The 16,513-nt window shown below is 40.1% G+C and overlaps 1 protein-coding gene across 1 annotated transcript in view; it reads right to left on the bottom strand.

Moving 5' to 3' along the window:
• Positions 1–16,513, bottom strand: part of MAPRE2 (microtubule associated protein RP/EB family member 2) — a 162,935-nt gene that overhangs the window by 118,379 nt on the left and 28,043 nt on the right. The window lies entirely within an intron of this gene.

The following is a 16,513-nucleotide window of genomic DNA, read 5'->3' as shown; positions in this document are numbered from 1 at the left end:
GCAGGAATTCCAGGGAAGAAAAGAATCAGGGCTGAAGCGCTAATTTTCAAAATAGACTTTTAATCCCACGGCAAATAGGATAAGCTGAAGACATTAGTGAGCCTCAGAAGTCTGATTTTCAACGATGAAAGGCTTAAGACCCTTGAATGACTCAGAACCTAAAGTTCATGCCATCAGTCATAGGACTCCATGACTAGTTGGAGACAACTGAGGTAGAGGTTGGTGAGTATCCCTGAGAGGAATCCTGCCCTATGCCCAGCCACACCCCAAGCTGGCTTGGGAATTTACAAATAGAGGGAACCTGTCCTTTTTCATACCTGGAGCCCTGAGGGATGGCAAAGCCACACAGAAGTTCCTGACTCACCACAGCACAGGGAAAGGAGGGGACAGATGTTGGTGAAGGGTTTCGGGTGACACCGATTTTTCTTCAAAGCTGCCCAATATTTCCGGGGAGGGAGGGAGAACACACCTGACCCCGTGCGGTAGTGACAGAAACGTCAGCAGCAAAGAACAGGCCTGTGTACTGACGAGCCAGTTTTCCCGATGGACAGCTGTCATGAGAGCAACTCAAAAAATCAAATCTCCACTCAGGTTTCCAGAAGTACCTCGTAAAAATGTGGTGTGATGTCTACAGTCATCGCCGCCTTCTCTCACTTACTGAAGAAGCAGACCAGAGGCAGAAGCAGAAATTAGGTTGGCGCCATTGGTTTGGACAATTCACAGTGCATTTAACGAGGAAGATTCTCCCCTACTTGGCTCCCTCTCTTTCCGCATCTCCTGCTTGAACAGACTCAAATCCAGCAATCAGTTTTGAATCCTCAGCTTTTTGCCCACCCTTCCTCCCCATCTCTCTGATTCGGTCACTTACCTGTTCATTTCACAATGTGGCATTTATGCCCCTCCCACTTCTGACACCCCTACTGTGGACATTATGCCTGGCTTGAGAGTCTCTGGAGGGGTTTCCTTGCTTCCTGATGCTCCTCTCCGTGCTTCTGACGTATCAACACGACATCTACCTTTTCTCCCTTCTTTTCCAAAAGGCTTCAATGGCTCCCTATCACTTTCAGGATGAAAATTCCACATTTTACTTTTGGCGCTTAAGGCCCTACACAATCTAACTACCCTTAGAAATGTAACCTCCACCACATATGGTAAGAGAGGAATTTAACCTGGTTAACTCTTAACCAGGAATGCTAGTTCTGCCTCCTGGTATCAGCAGAAGAAAAGACTTCCTCTACACGTAATTAGCAGAGAGAAGCACGTAAACGTTCCGATTGTGAGTCCTTTACAAATGTCCCTGTAGAAATAGATTCTTCCATGTGATTATTGTATTGGACTAGGTTCAGTGGGACTGCGAGACCTCTAAGCTACCACTTTAAAATAAATCAGCTTGCTTCATCATAGAGCTCAGAAGACGAGATCAACTTGGTCAGATGAAATATGATGTAAATGTAACAGTATCTGAGTTGTCCTCACAGCGTCCCTGTCCATCCAGGACGACGAGAGAGAGCCAGGAACATTCAGCTACTGCCATCTCATCCTTACAATTGTTCTGACTAATCAGATTACATCACTGTAGTCCAAATCACTCTGCTTTCAGCAAATTAAAATATCAGCTGAAAAATTCATAAGGCGATTATTGCTTAGAAGAAATAAAGAACTGTAGGGTTGCTATTTCCTACTGCTGGTTAGAACATTCAAAGTTCCTCAGAGGGTAAGTTCTGAGGCTGGATGACAGGTCCAAAAAAAAGGCTCTCCGGCTGGTCACTTACATTTGGACACAACCTGTTAAACAGCAGCCTCACATTCTGCACGCAAAACACTCAACTCAGGGTGAAGTAAATCATTCCACAAATGGCCTCCTCCCACATTTGCAATATTTGAGGAGAGTTCCTGAAGTTTGGACACAGTGCTGTGGAGCTGAGCCAATAAACTTCACAGCGGTTACGAAACAGCTGCAAATCCATGCTTATGTCATGCTTTGTACAAATACTATATAAAGGACACATTCAGATCAAGAGAAGAAATATGGGTTTGCTAGTGTTAGAGAAAGATGGTTGATTTCACTATGAAGATTTAAGAATAACCTCCAATGTTTCCTAATTATGTGGTTCTAAAATGTATAGTTAACCTGGATTACTTTTATTTTCTCCATTTCCCCTCCTCCAAGCCAAAGAATCATTTACTTCCACCCTTTAAATTCATCACTCTAGCCATTTACAACATGGAGGGAAAAAACCCAACCACAACCCCAAACAAAAAGAATCTGTCCAAACTCTCAGAGCCTCTTCACACTGATTTTACCTGGCAAAAGACAGTGCCTTATAGTGATGAAAGATGCTGCTGTCCATAATATTGTCTGTGGTATAAAGATACTAATTTTACTGAAAAGACATTTTCCTGATTCCTTTCGAATGTCAGGCAAATGCAAGACCCAAATTTTCTGCATAATTTTACACACGATTATAATTCTTTCCAAAATGGGAAATGGAGGTTAAGTGAACTTTTGGATCCTGTTTCACAGATCTTAGTAAATTTTATTAATCTTGAGATTCTTGTTTTCATTTGCTGAAGAAAAACAAGTTATGTAGTTATCAGAACTAAAATATGTTTATTTGTATAAAATGCTTTGTTCTACTGCAGTCTAAAAAAAGTGGCATTTATAGCCAAAAGCTTTCAACAAAGGATATTCCACGAGTGAGGGATGAGGTCAAGGTGTGAATGAAGGAAGAGGGACCTGAAGAGTTCGTAATTTACGTAAAAACCTTTAGTAAATAGGATCAAGCCCAGGAAGATGCTAAAATTCCAGCTCTAGGTAGCAGAGGAAAGTTAGAAGCTTACTGAAAACTCAACAAATATTCTGAGTCCTGGGACTCTGAGAACTTCTAATGTAATAAAATGTGAGCGGGCTTCCCTGGTGGCGCAGTGGTTGAGGGTCCGCCTGCCGATGCAGAGGACGCGGGTTCGTGCCCCGGTCCGGAAGGATCCCACATGCCGCGGAGCGGCTGTGCCCGTGAGCCATGGCCGCTGAGCCTGCGCGTCCGGAGCCTGTGCTCCGCAACGGGAGAGGCCACAGCGGTGACAGGCCCTGGGGGCCCAAAAAAAAAAAAAAAAAAAAAAAAAAAAAAAAATGTGAGCACTTTCTCTCTGCCACAAATCAAATCGTTGAAAGAGATCTGACCTAACAGTATACACAGTTAGCCTGAAGCATCAATTCTTGGTTGTGTATATGAAAGTTTTGACCAAAAAATGATGTTATTAACTTATTCTTTACTGTAGCCTACAGTGGTTCTTTAGTGTAATATATTGGGCATTTATGATTAAATAAAAAATATTTGGGTTATCATATTCTTATTATGATAAATATTTGACCATATTATAAATATCACCTAATAAAATGCTACACTTTCACCTTTCAACTAGCCTGGAGACATACCACTGGGTAAGAAACAGCAAGGTAATGATAAGTTTAAAAATAAGTATATTATCCTGGGTATCATTTTGTCAGTAGCTTCAGTGTAGATTACCTTGTAAAGATATTCACAAAGTGTGAAAATATCATATATCTTTGCTTTACCCTTTTTTTAAAAACCTGTCCTATTCAAATATCTACACAACCACCAAATGCTATCAATTCTTCTCAAACTGCCTCAACATTTTTTGTTTGTTTTGGGTTTTTGTTTTGTTTTTTGTTTGTTTGTTTTGTTTCCTTCAAATCTGTGTCCCCTGAGAGGCAGAGAAATGTGATAGCTTCTGGGAGACTTCCTGGCTAAGCTCGGTCCTTCCAATCCATTCTATATATATGAATAGTTATTTGTAGTTTATAAAAGTAATATGCACGTGTTAAGCATCGGAGGACTACAGAACGTATAATATTAAATGTGTAGCTAATGTTTTTTTAAACTATGTTTAGCTCTTGTGAGGTTACAATTGTATCTCCAAAAATTCAGCTGTTTTATTCTTGATTTATCAACATAGTATCTATTTTCTACTATAAAAGAAATTCGACATACTTCTATTAACTTTCTCCTCTCAATTATTGTTAATATTTAAAGTTGTTCCAGTGGTTACCCTTACAACTTCAAGTAATATCCTTAAAATTTCTTGACTCATTCCAAGGAATATTACTTATTAACTCTTCATTTTATATGTTTCTTCTCAATTTTCCACTTTTAATTTGCATGGTTTTACCATTATGTCTCCTTTATCCTTTATATTTATATTATGTTCTATGACTGTAGTCAAGTCTTCCTTGTTTTGACTATAGGTTGCTTCTAAACTGAAATCTAGTAAATGGCATTTATGATTATGTAATTTCTTATTCTCTCCAAACTCAAGTGGTATTACCTTCCGTAGAGAAATAAATATGTCGTTAAATCTTGAATCTTGCAGTCAAAATAATAAGATAACAAAAACATCAGGGTCAAATGAATTATCTTTTTTCACAGGCCATTAATTGTTCCAAAATATATCCCATTTTAAGACTGAACTTGAATTTTAACAGGTATGTCAAATACATAGATGTGTTATCTATCTCTCTATATTTCTATACTGTATAGTTTATTTTTCCTAGGCTTTTTTTTTTTTTTTTTTTTTTGCAGTACACGGGCCTCTCACTGCTGTGGTCTCTGCCGTTGTGAAGCACAGGCTCCGGACACGCAGGCTCAGCAGCCATGGCTCACGGGCCCAGCCGCTCCGCGGCATGTGGGATCTTCCCGGACCGGGGCACGAACCCGCGTCCCCTGCATCGGCAGGCGGACTCTCAACCACTGCGCCACCAGGGAAGCCCCTTTCCTAGACATTTTAACAATTTTTTTTTTTGGACAGAAGAAATATATACCATCATCTCATGATAAAAAATACTCGGATTCTAAATCTAGATATATATAATGGAATGACTTTTTTTTCTGTAAGACATTCATCATGGAACCCACTATCTAATTTGGATCAACTGATTTGATATTACTGCTGGCATCCTGATATTTCTTATAATTGGGCTCTTCCATTAGTTCCATAATTTTTTGGATGGTAATTTATCCTTTATTTTATTCTCTTGTATTTTCCTGGACTACATCTTCAAGTTGTTTTTTGAGAGGCTAAGAGAAGTATTCAAGGCTTTTCATGTCTGAAAATGTCTATTTGTTCTCATACTTTATTCTTAGTTGGGCTGAGTACAGAACCATGGTTTCAAAAACAATCCCCTCTGAACTTTGAACGCATGGTTCCACTGTCTGCCAGTCTCCAGTATTATGTATCAAAGTTTATGCCATTCAGGTGATCACTCTTCTGTGGGTAATGCTCTCATTGTCTGACTTTTCACCCCATAAGCTCTAAATCTCTTTTATCCTGAACTTTCACCAACACGGGTTTGGGATTTTTATATTCATTTTACTCAATGGTCAGTGGCCTCTCTTAATCTGAATCCTTTTGTCTTTATTCCTTTCTCTCCAATGTCTCTACTTTTCCTTTAAGGACTCTTCTTAACCTTGAACTTCAAAATCATCTTTCCACATCACTAATACTTTTCTTACATTTTCCATCTTCTCATCTTTTGCTCTATACTCCGGAATTCTCTTTAGCTACATTCAGGAAGTCTTTCTCTTGATTTTTAGTTTGCAGGAACTCATGTTTTCTAACTGCTTCTTATCCATAGCTACTCTTCTTTTGAAAAGGGGGTAGTGAAATTTAATAGATGCAATACTTTTCATACTGTCTAAGGATAGTAATTAGATTTTTTTGTTGTTTTCTTCTACCCTCAGAATTATTTTATCTGGATTATAATAATTCTGCAAATGATTTCATCTCTTTTCATTTTTCTTTTGATTAAAAAAATTACCTAGCGGGCTTCCCTGGTGGCGCAGTGGTTGGGAGTCCGCCTGCCGATGCAGGGGACACGGGTTCGTGCCCCGGTCCGGGAGGATCCCACGTGCTGCGGAGCGGCTCGGCCCGTGAGCCATGGCCGCTGGTCCTGTGTGTTCGGAGCCTGTGCTCCGCAGCGGGAGAGGACACGACAGTGGGAGGCCCCCATACCGCAAAAAAAAAAAAAAAAAAAAAATTACCTAGCAATATAGTCCTATCTCTTTCTATCTTCTAGAAGTTTGTCAATTTCTGGTCCTCATTCATGTTTCCAGAATTGCCATGCTTTTATTCTTTTTAAATTTTATTTCAATTGAAGATCTGGAGAGAAGGGAAACAACCGTGTAGACTACTATCTTAAAACTAATTTTTCCATAGAGTATTGCATCATGTTCAATATTTCCTACTATCTAAAATGTAAAGTTTAAATAACAGTCTGGTATTTGGGAATTGGTGCAGTTAGAGCCCAGCTTGTCTTTCTTCTTAATCCTCCATTTATCACATTAAAGAATCAGTCATCCCTTTACCCCATTGAGAGGAGTTATGCTCTGTTCCCTGTATCTTCTGACTGTTGCCTGCGGTGTCCTTTTTCCTTTTATTTTTTTAATGTACTCATATTTTACAAAGGTAGCCTCAGCTCAAAGTCTGCCTCTTCTGAAGTCTTTATGAGCATCCTAAGATGGCCAAAATTCTGTATTACTTAAAAACATTTGAGTTCTGTACAAATGATTGTTCTTTGAGCCAGCAATGTCAGTTTTTTCAACCAAAATTTTATCTACTATTGATATTTTTTGGACCCTGAAGTCCAAAATAATTTTACCTAAGTGGGATTAACTTTTAAAAGCAAATGTTTCATGTTTTGATATCTTACTATACAATAAAAATATCAATGTGTTGATGAGATGCAGCTTAAAAAATAGTGCGCCTGAGTTAGGCAATTTTTATTATACATTGTTTTCTTGATCAGGTGGTAAGAGTAGTTGGATATTCTTCTTTCAAGACACCTGTATAGCGTTGTTACGGTGTAATTACACAATGTTCCAAGCACTCAGTTCATATTTTTTGACAGACCAAGCAAAGTTTCTAAGCCAGGCACGGGAAAAAGATGCTAATGGTTCAATCCAGCTTATAAACCAAAGTAATGCTGCATGAGTGGCATTACCTCACACGAATCTGAAACATATCTCTCCCCAAGAGCAAAAGTAAAGTTAGAGACACAAGAATCCCATGAGAGAAACTCTACCAGGCAGGTATTATATAGCCTAGTCATTGCCTTGAAAAATAACAGAACAACACCTCAGCAGTTTGAAACGTCATGGTCTAGTAAAGGTATAAAACACCGTATTCCAAAGCAGAAGTATGAAGTATTGGAAAATAAAAAATCCTCATGGCCTAGAATTTAGTCCTCTAGGGAGGCACTCTGAGGCTTATTCTAGCCTTGACTGTTCATGTTCCCTAATATAGTTTGATATCAACCTGATCACCTGTGATTCATTTGAAAGCCTTTCTTGAAGACTCAAACATGACTAACTTTAGAACAGAGACAAACACGTCAGTGCATGCATTTTAAGCAGAATGATATTTGAGGTAAGGGATGCTGAAAATCTGTCATCCGCAAGTCACTGGGCAACCTGATCCCAAGCCAGTTTTATAGACTATACAGAATTCAAGAAGCATATATTACGTAACTAATGTCTGGGAGAGGGGGTGGTAATTAAAATAGAATGCATCATCTGTTGCTCTTGAGAATATCATGTTTTAGAAGTTAAAAATTACATATGTGAAAAATTTGTTTAAAATCCAAGGTAATATCCAATTAGGAATTCCACAGTATAATAACTATTCACAGGGGATGTGGAAACACACAGATAGGAGACTTCCAGCCAGGGGTATTAACCAACCAATTATGATCTATAAGTTTAAAACCTGCTGAAGTTAGTTTTTAAACAGACTCTACACATCAAACAATGGAAGGTTGGAATAATAATGGTAAGTCGGCTCTAAATACTACTGTATAGATATTAACACTGTGATCATGAGTGTGTGTGGCAGCATGGAAACCGCTCATGACAAAGTGAAATAAAAAGCAGTGTCCTAAAGTATGTACAAGGTATGCTTACAACTATGTCAAATTATATGAAGGGGGGCATTTGTTAGGGTAGGATCATAGGTGTTTGCTTCTCATGATTTCCACCATTATTTTCAATAGTGGAAATTTTGGAAATGCCATAGAAGTAGAAGAAAACATACATGTAAGAGACATGTGAGAAGGCAGGCAGCATTTGAACTCTGGGAGATGTTTGATTAGATGACTGTAGATAATCTAACCTACCTCTCATAAGATATATCATAAATATATAGAAGTACCAGGAAGCTTGAGACTTTGCCGTGATGGTAACTAAGCTGTTGGGATCTGTCTTTATTTCTTGAGTCAGTCCGAATGACTGTACATCTATGACACTAATAGTTGTATTTCTATGGGGGGGGGTAAGCTACAATCAACATAACTGAAGTGGTAGGGGGTAGGGAGGGCAGGGAGGGCTGGCACACAGGTACAACTTCTGAGATAATTGGATTAAACACACACACACACACACACACACACGGAATTAAAGTCTGTGAGTACTGCTTGTGGAAATAACTTTGGATTCACACCTGCTTGGATTCGCACCCTGTCTCTACCACTTACTATGTGCCTTGAACAAGCCAGTCATCTCTCTGAAAACTCAATTTTCTCATTTCTAAAACAGCAGAAACAAGGTTCACAGTGGACATACATGATAACCGAGACATTAATGTGTGAAGTTGCTAGCCGGGTATCTGTACACAGTAGGCATTAAGTTTGTTCTCTCTCCCACACTTTTCTTTGTACACAGGACTCCAGTGTTCAGGTATCAGAGACAAAATTCAGGTAGAAATGAAGGTGGCTCTCCCCTAGCAGTAGGTTGTTTTCAGATCTTGCCCCCTCCCCCATGCTTACCCTCACATGGGCCAGCATCCCTAGGCTATAACCAACTTGATGGCAGGATGAGGCCAGGCCAGACTTGTTTGGCCATCAAAGACCAGAGTGAGTTTCCTGGGTTAGCTCTGTTTGTATGCTGCATTTAAAATTTCTGTACTGTCTAATCTGGCTTCTAGAAACGGGCGGTCCAATACAGTACCACTGGCCACATGTGGCTATTTACATTGAATTAAAATAAAATAAAATAAAATAATAAAATGTTCCTTAATCACATAGCCACATCTCATATATTCTATGGGCACATATGCCTAGTGGCTCCCCAAATAGTTGGTATACATAGAACATTTTTATCACTGCAGAACATTTAGAACTCTGCTCTGAAGCTGTGGGGTATCAGTGGGAATAAGAAATGTCATAGGCTTCGTACCCATCATCTTTGTTCATTAATTCTTTGATTTTTTAATGACTTTCAGGCCAGAAAAATAAACTTAGAGAGTGAAGCCAGGTAGAAGAAACATATTTCCTGATTAGGGGGCCTCAATATATACAAGCATTCCAGGCACCAGCCTATGAGACATCAATAGCATTCTTTCCACATACCACAACCCACTTGTAAAGAAAATTGTGATAAGATATGTCAACCTGAGAGTAATTTAAGTGACACTTTTGCTAGCAAAAATGAGTATTTCTTAACCAGATCCTGGTGCTCTATGCATAAGGCAGAAATCTCCTATAGGGATATACAATTTATTAACGGTTTGCCAAGCAGTTTGGCAGTTTTATCTCTTCACACAATGCAATAGTTGCCTGTGGTGCCACCAGTGACAGGCAGTACAAGTTTGTGAATGGGAGATGTGACACCAAACTACTCAATAAACCGTTCAAAGTTTCATTCTGAACCAATCAATTGTTAATTAAGGGTGGCCCCCAACAATCTATTCTGTCAACAGGGGGCCCTCGTGAGTTAGTTACAATCCCTGTACAAATATCAAACTCATAAACCAAACAATCAACAGCTCTTAACCTAGTCATTTGGCTCGTGCAACATTTTAAAAAGAAAGAATAAAGCATTTGCCCACTTGAAAGTAAACATATTGTCCTTGAGATCAATTTCATGTTTTTCCAAAAAGGAACCCTTATAAAGTTTTCATCTACTCATGTACATATGCCTTCTTTGAACTGTTGAACCCTGCTGGGGCGGGGTGGGGAAGAGGCACCCTGCCTAGAAGATCAGCACAACTATAAATTCATGCCCTCCACACCTGAGTGGGTGTCAATGCTTCCAGATCATCCTTCTGCTTCCCTACTCAGCACCCTATCATTATTCACAAACCAGCAATTTCAATACTTTTTCAGTTTCTTTAGATCTCTGACCTTTCCACCTTCCCTCCCTCAGCAGACAGCCTTGTCCTTGACTTCAGAGGGTAATTGAAGCCATTAGACAAGAATTTAAGTTTCCTGCCCCCAAACCTACACATTTACCTGCACGGTAGTCATCTTATTCTGTTTCTTGCTTGTTGCAATGGAGAGGTGTTTCCTGGCCAGTTGCCTCCTGCTCTGTAACCTTCTACCAGACCCCAAATCACCGCTTTTACTGGCTCCTTCCCAGCAATATTTGAACTGCTCAAGTCTCTTCCACCTTGAATCGACTCTTCTTTCTTACAGGTCCCCCTTTCTCTCCTCATTCTTAGAGCAGAATATCTCAGGGCTTATTTAAAGCTTCCCTCTCCACGCCTCCATTTCCCCCTCACTCCTCAGCTTCCATGCTGGGTTCCACTTTGACCACGAGATTGAAATCGTCATCATCAAGATCACTAACAACCTTTTGGTTGCTAAACCAATAGGCACTTTTAGTCATTATCTTACTTAACCTCTGTGGAACATCTGGGTTTATCAATCCTTGGCTTTTTGCTCAGTCTTGAAATGCTATTTTCCCTTGGCTTCCATGAGAGCGTACACAACTGGTCTTTTTCCCATGTTTCTGGCTAATCATTATCAGTCTCACTCTCTCACTGTAATAAAATACATATAACATAGAACTTACCATTTTAACCACTTAAGTGTGGAGTTCAGTGAAGTGTGAAGCACTTTCACTGTTGTGCAACCATCATTAGCATCCATCTCCAGAATTCTCTTCATCTCACAGAACTGGAACTCTGTACCCATTAAACAATAACTCTCCATATCTCCCTCTCCCAGCCCCTGTCAGCCACCATGCTACTTTCCATCTCTATGGATTTGGCTACTCTAGGTACCTCATATAAGTGGAATCATACAGTACTTGTTTTTTTGTGACTGATGCTTCACCTAACATAACGTCGATGTTGTAGCATGTAGCAGAATTACCTTCCTTTTTAAGGCTGAATAATATTCCACTGTATGTATAAACCATATTTGGTTTATCCATTCATCTGTCGATGGACACCTTGGTTGCCTTTGGCTATTGTGAATAATGCTGCTATAATCTACCCCTTAAATATTGGTGATCTTCAAGGTTCTGTTCTCCTTGGACAGTTTTACCTAGATTCACAGCTTACTGCTTACATGCTAGTGACTCCCAAAACTATACTTGTGGTTCATTTTTCCCTCTTTTGGGATTCAGATCCCAAATCTCTATATACATACTCTTGGATGTCATGGGCACCCTCAACTCAACATATTTAATACCGAGTTTCTGATTCTTGCCATCGCACTTTCAGTGTTCCCTCAACCCTGTGTTTCCTATCTCAGTAAATACCACTAGAGCTCCCACTTACTTATATCAGGCACCTGGGCATCATCCTCTGCAAACCACAGCACTGCCATTGGCGGAGCTCCCAGGGAAGCCCACTGAACTCCACGGTTGCCAGGTGACAACTTCTTACTTTGACATCCCCGAAGGGGGTCCCGAAGGATAATGAGTGCTTTGGCGAAAGACCCCTCTCCATTAGTCCCCTCTATACACACCCTGTATTCCCTATAGCCCTTACCTGACTTTTTCTTCTCAGCACTGAAATAGGCTTACCACATAGCAAGCACTTAATACACTCAATACACGTGTTGAATGAATGAATTAGACCTTGACCTCTCCCTTACCCATGCTGGCTATTTTGCTTTCCAAACTATACTCAAACCCACCTACTTCTCTCTACCCCAGCTGCCACCATCAGCTAATCTAGATATTCATCATCATCCTCCACTTCTAATCTCATCCCCTCCCGATCACTTTCATACAGCTGCCAGAGTGACCATCCTAAGATAAAAATGATAGAAGTTTTACTTCTCTACTTAAAACACCTCAACCATCACTTTCAGGATACAACTCAAAGTTCTTCACTGGCCTCACAAGGCCCTTCCTGATCTGCTTGTCCATCCAGCCCTTCTCCTGACTACTACCTTGATGCTGCAGCTCATTACTGAATGTCTTTCAATTTTGCTAAAATGTCATATCCTTCTCTTATCTTCTTTCCAGGTCTTTGAAGATGCTACTCTTTCTGCCCAAACAATCCCTCATTCCCTGCAGTTCCCCCTCTCCCCAACACCTGCTAGCTCCTCCTTTTTCTTTGGGTCTTAGACGAGATGTCACTGCCTCTTGGAAGCCCCGTCTGACCTCCCTGCACCAGTCATGGCTTTGCTGTCACTGCTAAGAGGATCACAGGATGCCATGGAGCCCCTACCATAGCCGTTAGCACCCTGTAGAGGAAATTGCCTGTTTTATTAGTGTCTGCTATGGTGGGCCATAGCTCCATCAGGGTTGAGACCCTGACTTTCTTGCCCAAAACATACCCTCGGCACCTGGCATGGTGATGGGGCCATGGTAGAAGCTTCTTACTTAATATGTAATCCTCCAAAAAGAATTTGGCTTGGGACATTTCAAACATCCAGAAAAGTAGAAAAAATTGTATAATAGCATAACGTACACCATACCCACCAGCTATGTTCTGTAGTTAACATTTAGCCATATTTTCTTCATCTAATCATCTTTCTCTCTTCGACAAATCATTTTGAAATAAATCATGGAGAAAATGAATGAATTCTAAGTCTCACCAACATGTTCACAGACCATATAAAATAAGCTACTGAAGAAAAGGACAAAGAACCATGAATAAAAACCTTTAAATCTCTACTTAACTGTAGTCCAGTGAAATTCAGAAATGAGAACATTAAGCTGTGCACCAGATACTTCTATGAATGTACTCTCACTCCATCATTTAATTCTCATGAGTCTTACAAGGTCACCTCATTAATAAACACAAGGAAATCTGTCAAGAACCCGTAGCTCCAGGAGGTAAAGGAGAAAGGAAATAAACATTTGCTGAGTGCCCATAATGTATCCAACACTTAACATTACTGCCAATTATTCTCACAACAAACTCAAGATGTAAAAACTCAGTGAGGTCAAGTTATTTGCCCAGAATCTAAGGGAGGTAAACGGCTGATGCAGGAATTTGTTCCAAGTTGCCTCTCTTTCTACCACTATTCATTACTTTTAAAATTATTTTTTGCTGTGGTCCGAGAGGGGTAAAACACATATCCCTTTTACAGGCACAAGGAATGCTTAGGCTAACACTTTTTAGTTCTTTTTACTTCAGTGGTATAGATGAGGCAGAAGAAATTACAGCAGTGAACATGGCACAAGAGCATGTGAGAGTCAGAAGCCAGGGGTCTGGTGCCATGGCATTGTCACCAAATGTTCGACACTAGGCTAGTCACCCAACTCTCTTCACACAAGAACGTGCATCTGTCAGATGAGTGAGTTGGATTACATTATTACTGAGGTTCCTTCCAGCTGTTAGAAAACAAAACACCCATGAAACCCTGTACTTCTTAGTGCTTTGCTTCAGTCATCAGCTGGTGAGGGCCAGGATGTAGGTCTTGCTGATCCCAGACTTAGGCTCTGTGCATTCTCAGTTAATATGCCCACTGGGGGAACCAGCTGTAAATGTAGGCCAATTTTAATTGGAATGTTGGTCAGTACAACTAGAGTAACCTTCAAACTTCCAGAAGCAGATCTCCCACAGATTCTGACCCAAAAATGTGCCAAAAGAGGAGCCAGGGAAAAGCTCCTCTTCAAAGAAAACCCTGGTTTTATCCCTACCTCCATATATATCCTCTGCTAGATAAGCCATCCCACCGATCACACTTACAGTTTTATTTTTAAAGGCTGTCTACTCCACTAGAGAGTAAGCTTTGAGAGCTCTGTCTGTTCCCCTTTATATCCCGAGCTTGTAGCACAGGACTTGGCATGTAGTTGGCAATCAAAACATGCTCATGGAATGAAGGGCAAATCTCACCACCTCCAAGCATCCCAATCCAATTTACCTTCAAAGTTTGGCTCAGATGCGATTTCTACCTCCCCGCACCCCTCCCAAACGCCTTCATATTTTAACTGTATTTCTCCTATGGTGTGCCTCATCTTGTGTATTTTATTACAGTTATTTACCTAGGTATCTTAGCTCTCCTGTAAGGTCAACGTCAAGACAGAAGCTATCTTCTGCTCACCATTAAAATCCTACAATACACAGTTTATAGTAGGCACTCTAAATGTTTGTGGAAGGAGCACATCATTTACATATTGATACATATATGTTTACATATACACACACACACAAAGTAATTGGCACAGTTCTTTACATATAGAAGACATTCAATAAATATTATTGAATAAACTAACTGCTACTTCTCACAAAGTTGTGGTGAGCCTAATACCCTCAAACTGTGAACACCTGTAAAGTACTCCAAACCATTTAAGAAACGATGTGGGGGGCTTCCCTGGTGATACCCAGGTGGTTGGGAATCCACCTGCCAATGTCAGGGGACACAGGTTCGAGCCCTGGTCCGGAAAGACCCCACATGCCACAGAGCAACTAATGCCTGTGCGCCACAACTACTGAGCCTGCGCCCTAGAGCTCGTGAGCCACAACTACTGAAGCCTGCGTGCCTAGAGCCCGTGCTCTGCAACAAGAGAAGCCACTGCAATGAGAAGCCTGCGCACCACAATGAAGAGTAGCCCGGGCTCACCGCAACTAGAGAAAGCCCGCACACAGCAACAAAGACCCAGCCAAAAGTAAAATAAATTAAAAAAAAAAAAAAGATGTGGTAAACTAAATTGAAAGTAATACAAATGGTCATAGCCTTGGGTAATAATCTTACTTCTGGGATTTTGTCCTAAGGAAATAAACAAAACCAAAGAAAAAACAAACAACTAAACTAAACCAACCAAAACAATAACAAAGTCTACAAACAATGTAGTATAGCATTTTTTAGTGAAAAATTAGAAGATATTTTATGGCACATTGATACAACATAATACTATTCTAATGATTGTTCTGATGACTCATGAAAGATGCTTGTGATTAATATCAAATAAAACACAAAATTCACATGTGCTATGTTATCCACTATAGAAAAACAGGAATACTTAAGGGAATAGCAAATATGCCAAAAAAAAAAAAGAAAGCAAAATAGTTATTTTGGGGTGGTATTGTTATGGGTGATTTTTTTCCCCCTAAAGTTTCCTTTAAATTTATTATTTTTATAATAAAAGTTCTGGTAGAATCAACATAAAAGTTTCCTTAATGTGGCTGTATTTCCTATAGACAGTTATTTAGTGAGGACCAAAGCATAAATTACAATGTCTGTTAATAGCTATCGCTCCAGTATTTGACACTAGGACTCAAGTGATACCTGAGTAGGGATGCTATTCTGTGTCATGAGGTACAAAGCACAGGCACGGTGTGCAGGTGCAGGAACAGATTTGGACGAGAAGCAAGCAGTTAGACCCAGCAAAGGAATCTCGGGAACCACACAACTGATGATAAAATTGCTCACTCAAGGAAACTATTAATAACAGCTTCCAAGAGGGTTAAACGAGGAGGCTGCAACCCAGAAGGGATATGAAGAGAAGGGAGAAGAATGAAGGATGGCTGTCTTCTTGGTTCTCCACCATCTCCTATTTCCTTACTGTCTACTATCTCAGACAAGGCTGTAAACCCTGCCAGCCAAATGCTGCTGGCTGCCTGTTTTTTGTAAATAAAGTTTTATTGGAAGCCAGCCAAACCCATTCATTTATGTTTATTATGTTTTCACGCTACAACGAATTGAATAGCTGTGACAGAGACTGCACGACCAACAAAGCAGAAAACTATTTACTATGTGGCTCTTTACAGAAAAAGAATTTGTCCCATAGCCCCATACATATAAGGAGGTTTATACACAGATGCCCAATTTAGATATCAGGCCATCTTTTTCTATTGCTTTTTCTTCAAACATGCCAGCTTGGAAGATAAATTATACAATCACCTTATTATCCAGACAGAATTTTGAGGGTGAAAGGGGGTGGTAACTAGATGATATTCCAGGACAGCAGAAGTTAACTAGGACTGTCCTGGACTCCAGATATATAGGTCCCCTCCTAGGGCACACGAGTGGGTTTCAGAGGGCACTCAGTGCCTGTCCAGGGACTGCTTTTTTTTTAACTGAAGTATAGTTGATTTACAATGTTGTGTTAATTTCGGTTGTACAGCAAAATGATTCAATTATACATATATATATATATATATATATATATATATATACACATTCTTTTTCAAAAATATTCTTTTGCATTATGGTTCATCATAGGATTTTTTTTTTTTTCTTTTTGCGGTACGCGGGCCTCTCACTGTTGTGGCCTCTCCCGTTGCGGAGCACAGGCTCCGGACGCGCAGGCTCAGC

This window comes from Lipotes vexillifer, unplaced genomic scaffold (genome assembly GCF_000442215.2).
Source record: "Lipotes vexillifer unplaced genomic scaffold, Lipotes_vexillifer_v1.1 scaffold90, whole genome shotgun sequence".
NCBI classification, from domain to species: domain Eukaryota; kingdom Metazoa; phylum Chordata; class Mammalia; order Artiodactyla; family Lipotidae; genus Lipotes; species Lipotes vexillifer.
This window is presented reverse-complemented; position numbering and strand designations above follow the sequence as displayed.